The following is a 6,163-nucleotide window of genomic DNA, read 5'->3' on the forward strand; positions in this document are numbered from 1 at the left end:
ACAAAGCTCCAATACTATGGAACCTACTGTAGTAAGATCAAGACTTCACTTAGGAACTAGTATGTACTCTATCCAAATATCCATGTTTCAGAATCCTGCGGTGCTTCCGCAATAATTTTTATAAAGGTAGTTTGTGAGTACTTGAAATTATATGCTCGTAGCCAAACTCTCTCTATCAAAAGTTGTTGCGAGAGTACCGCAGGATTCTGAAAAATGTATTGAAGTCTTGACCCGACTACGGTAAGTCCCATAGTATTGGAGATACGGACCATTGAACTTCATTTCTAAATGTTTTCGGTAGCTACTTTGAACACACACACACACACACACACACACACATACACACACACACACATATATATATATATATATATATATATATATATATATATATATATATACAGGGGTAGACAAAAATCTAAAAAACACTTCATACAGGACACGTAAGTTAGGCCCTTCACTGTACAACAGGTGTTGCGTTTGCCGATCGTTTTTTGTTTTCAATGTGTCATGTGGATCTTCCTCTTCTGTCAGCAGTAACCAGTTCACCTGTGAGTGTCGTGGTGGGAAAGTGGTGCGGTAAAATGGGCGACCTGACAGACTTCCAAAGAGGCATGATCGTTGGTGCCCGTCTGGTTGGAGCTTCAGTGGCAACAGTGGCGAACATTATGGGGGTATCGAAAGGCACTGTGTCCAATGTCACGAGGGCAAACACAATTCATGGGCAAACGACGTCTGCAAAGCACAACAGTGATCGAAAGACAATCCTGTCAGATAGGGACCGGAGGACATTAAAACGGATTGTAGCAGCTAAAAAGTAGACCACTGCAATGAAAATTACGTCTGAACCCAATTCCGGCCTACAGAACCCGGTTTCATCGAAACCAGTGCAACGGGAACTTCATAAAATGAAAATTCATGGCAGGGCCGCTATTCTCAAACCCCTGGTCACAGCAGTAAATGCGAAGAGGCATATGCAGTGCTGCAAGGGCCACAAGGCGTGGACTTATGAGCAGTGGAAACACGTAATGTGCTCCGATGAATCGACCTTCACCTTGTTTCCAACAACCGGTCGTGTTTACGTATGGAGAACACCGTCGCAGGCCTATGATACAGACTGTCTGCTCCAAACTGTAAAGTATGGGGGTGGTTCTGTTACAGTATGGGCAGTGATATCGTGGTTTTCTGCAGGTTCCATCATAGCCCTTCATGGAATGATGAATGCTAAGGCGTATGAGACCATTTTGTGGGACCAGGTTCTACCCATGGCCCAAATATTGTTCCCTGATGGTGATGGCATCTACCAAGATGATTTGGCAAAAACGGTGAAATCATGGTTTGAGGAGCATAAGCAGGAGCTATCACCAGATCTGAACACCATTGAGCCATTGTGGTCTGAGTTAGAAAGGCGTGTTCGGTCTCATTACCCTCCACCAGCATCCCTTAAGGAACTGGAGCATGTTTTGGATTAACAATGGTGCAAAATTCCACACACCACGATTCAGGAGCTGTATACGTCCATTCCACGTCGGATCCAAGCTGTTTTGGACGCAAAAGGAGGTCCCACACCATACTAGGTATGATTTTCACATTTTTGCAAACGTTTTAATTTTGGTTTATTTCTGAAGAACAAAAATGTTAAGAATATATATTAGTCCAATTATATTAGGAAACTTACCTACGAAATTTCCCTAGATTATGGAAATTTTCCTTAAACTATGAACACTGAAAAAAAATTGCAGCGTCGGAAACCTCCATCCTTCGTCTCTAAGCAGTGCATGTTTTGTTTACTAGGTGGTAGCAGCTGAGACACCATGCCTGAACAAATAAGATATGTTTATGATATACTGCCCGTGGACATGGAATTTTCGGTTGAAGAGCAATGAGTAATTGAGAAATTCCTCACAGTGAAAATTTATTCAAATATAAATAGCAGCAACTACAGAAGTAGTCTCCTGGATCTTGAATCCATTTGATTTTCGTGGACCCCAATATCTTGATTTGTATTGCATATATTTTCTAATTTAAACATACAGATGTAGGATGAAGAGTAAATTTGATTTAAACTAGTCGCTGAGCAAAACAATAAATATGTATAATTGTAAAAAATATTAACGTGTAAGAGTTTCGCTAGCTATCCACTTTGGCTTCATGAGGCACTATTTTGGTCTGATAGTGTGTGATGAAGCCGAAGTGGATAGTTGGCGAAATTTTTACACATTAATATTTTTTACAATAAAAGTAACTATTTTGCTCAGTGAGCAGTTTAATTGAAATTTACGTACTGAAAGCAAATCTTGGACAATGGAAAATATTAAAGGATGAAGAGGTCCAGATTTTCATGTTACGCACAAATATTGCTGCTGCTTTGAGTACTATTCTTGATTCTACATAAAGTGAGATTTTTTACAGAGTGCACAGGTCAAAAGGGTGGAGTATCAAAACCAGTTTCATCTTGCGTCGAGAACAATGTGTTTTGGTGCGAGGGTAGAAGCTTCTTCATTGTTCATAGATTTCCCGACACAAAATATAATCATTTTCAAAACAAGATGTTTGGCCTTTTACATAGAGTAGCATGTCAGGCAAATTCTTCAAAGCTTTAGAACTACTTCGTGGCTGTTAGCGTACGCGGCTTTGGCACGGGAGATTTGGGTTCGATTCCTGGCGGGAGCTCATGTTCGGATTCTACGTTAATCAGTAGGTCCACGTCTTATATAGACTCGCAGCTGAGCGGAACGTTAAACTGAAAATCAACTCAACTCTTCAAATCTTTAATTTTGAAGGTAGTATCATGAGAAATGTTGAGATATTAAATCCCACAAAAAACAGTCATTTAAATCAATTTTTATTTTTTTAATTGCTTTTCCAGACACTAATATCTGAATAATTTTAATAGATTGATCGGAGAGGAAATTGTTACGATTCCACTGCTAACAGCATACAGACTTTTGGAATAGTGTTAGAAGCAAAAATTACGGACACACTAAACCAGTATTTCCGCTCTCATATACAAATCGTTTGCTAGATGTTAAGCCTTCTTAATTCCAGTGCAGCAGTGAATATTGTATTTTCTGCAATCAGCTTGCTGAAAACTAAAATATGGAAAAATAAACCGTGGATATCAACAGACTGTTTTCAAATTTCTACTGTTACTCAGGGGTGCCCACAAGGGGGGCTATGACGCAAACTGCGTCATTGAAATTTTAGGGGGGGGTAAAAATCTATATAAATATGTTTGAGGTGGTATAAAAATTAATCGAAAAGATTTTTTTTTCATGGAAGAACACCTATGGATAGACAATTAAGGGGGGGTGCGTCATGGACATAAGGGGGGGTGGGCACCACTGTGTTACTCTTTTATAAGTTGCAAGTTCAATGAAGACAAGGGTAACAGGTGACATTCCTGACAGTCAGAAAAAGGAGAGGGAGAAGAAGAAAGATCAAACAATTAACAGCAATGATAAAAAAAATAACTAGTAGGTTAGTGTGATAGGAATAGCAAAGAGAAACAGGAAAATCTTATCTTACGTAGAACTTAATTCTAAAATCTTATTAATTACACTGGGTAACAAATTTTGACCAACTTTGTGTTTATCTGATTTTTTTTTCTTTTTTTAATATCGTTGTGTGGTACTAATGACGTGCATAACATTAGTTTTCCCGAAATGTCGAAAATCGCCTTAAAATTCGTCTTTAACCCTTAGAAATCGGGTAATTTGTCGAATTTTTCCTCCATTTTTCGTTAAAGCGTAATAACTAAGAAACCATTTGCCCTAACACAACCGATTATGCCTTGCTTTTTAAGCAAAGAAACAGGCTTTTAAACAGTGCAAGTTCATTTGCAATATTACATGCGAAAGAAAATTTATTCAACAAATTTTAAGAAAATTCTTAATTTTTCCTCAAAATTAAGTATTTTTTTTTTATTTCTGGAGTTGGCAACACTGTTTGTACTGTTAGACAAATTACATCAGATATTTTTTTTTGATCAGAGATTGATTCTGTAAGTTTTAAATTGATATTCACGAGACGACGACAAAATGTTGGGGACAAAATCAGAAATTTGGTTATGAAATCAACTGGAACTTGAAGTCATTTTTCATTTCCGTGTAGTAGTTCCTAACGCCTATTTTCAACTAAATTATATTACATTTCTAACACTTTTCGTACGCAGAAGTTAATATTAAATGGCTAGTCTATATAAGCCGCAGTTTCGACCCGGTTTTGATTTTTATCGAGAAATTTAGAGCTAATTGCTATCTTACAATATGCTTCACTGAAGAAATAATGCAGAACTAACTTAGTCACTATGGAGTACGAAGACAGCGTACAAAATAAAAAAACTTAGCAAAAATATATCCACTTTCACTACAAGAACATAATGAAGAACATTTTAAAAATGAGCACGCTTGCTTTTTCGCTTGTGCGAAGCTGATTTGTCATCAGAGACCAATGTCCAAATGTAATCTACCATCACCGCGGTGTCCCAGCACCCTTGGTATCTTCTTTCCAATTTGTTCAATGTCTTGATGAAAGCGTTCACCATGTTCTTCACTCACATCTGCTAAATTTGGACGAAAAAAAAATCAAGATGGGAAAACAAAAAAATGCAATTTCAAGCCACTCTACAACTCAAATTGCGATATAGGTCAATCAAAGAATCTATTAACTCCCTATAATTTTCACTCCTATTTTTACCATGAAAACCTTGCACTAGCGCCCTGAAAAGCTTCCCAAGCACTTCTTTCCTCTCGAGTCATTCTATTCTGATGTTCTTCAGACTGAAGCATCTCACGTATCTGTGGGCCAGTAAATACGCCAGCTGTGATTTTAGCGTCAGTTAACTGTGGAAACATTTGTCTTACGTAAGAAAGAGCTGCAGAATGTGAATCTAATGCTCTGACAAACTGCTATATTTAGTATTGCTACTTTGCAAACCTAGAAGAAAACCGATCATCTTAAAATCTCCATTTATATTTTTTGGTACTCAATCTTTTCCAACGATAATTTCACGTTTTCGTAGTCTTCCTTCATGTGGACTGAGTGTGCAACTGGTATAGAAAAATTCATATTTCAGTTGTGCAGAAAAACTGCCTTCAAACTTCTAGATGAACTGTCTATGAAAAGACGCCACTCCTCTGGTTGATGTGGGAAACCGATAGCTTCAACTAGACCTCTAACGTCATGACAATAACACAAACTTCGTTCCATTTTGAAGAATTGTGAAACGGTCTTATGCCTTTTCCTATATTTTGATATTTTACGTGTTAGAAGGAGAAAATTCCACTCATTTAAACGTGAAGCAACAAGTTCTGCCTTTGATTTGGGAAGATCTAAATCTCTTATCAAGTTCTTGCTGATTAAGCAAATGTGGTTCCTTTTTTCCTGGTTTCATGCAAAAAACTAAGATCAAGATCGGAAGATTCCTCTGGCTCTCCTTCCGATGACAATATCTCTGGTCGTTTGGGTACAGGAAGTTCGTCACTATGTGGAACTGGAGCAATGGATGAAGGTAAACTGGGGTATTTTATTTTTGTCCTATTCTTCCTGTTTTTATAGTGTGTCACGTCAACTGAACAGAAGTAGCAGTCATTATGGTGATTAGTAAGCTCTTTCCAAACCGAGGAATAGCAAATGGCATATACTTTCTGGTTTCCCGTAACCAACCTTCTAATGTAGAGCGACAACTACCGCAACACACATACGGAGCCCAATGTTTCTCTTGATCACCTACGGGCAATCGAAAGTAAGCTTCATATGCGACACAGAACATTGTTCCAAGCACAATGTTATGTTTAAGTTGTTTGGGGCCTTTTACAACGCCTACTTGTAGACATTTTACCTTCCACACACAGCACCTAGTGAAATTAAATCAAACGCCACTGATATAATATAGTTACCACTATAGTTACGCAATACTGTATGCAGCTGGCTATCCAAGTGGATTCATATAGAAATTTACTGACTTTACTTAAGTAAAAGTTAATATTATTTGTAAAAGTAAGGGGAAAAATAAGAAATTATATTTTTCTAGACAGTTATTTTCATTCAAAATAAATGTTGCATTCAAAATTTGTAATCATAGAATGCATGTTACGAAACAGAACTTGCTAATTAATCCGCAAGAGTATGTTCTGCGTTGCCTTCTATGGACAGCCGAAGT

The sequence above is a fragment of the Thermobia domestica genome, chromosome 2, assembly GCF_964235325.1.
Source record: "Thermobia domestica chromosome 2, izTheDome1.hap1.1, whole genome shotgun sequence".
Taxonomy (NCBI): domain Eukaryota; kingdom Metazoa; phylum Arthropoda; class Insecta; order Zygentoma; family Lepismatidae; genus Thermobia; species Thermobia domestica.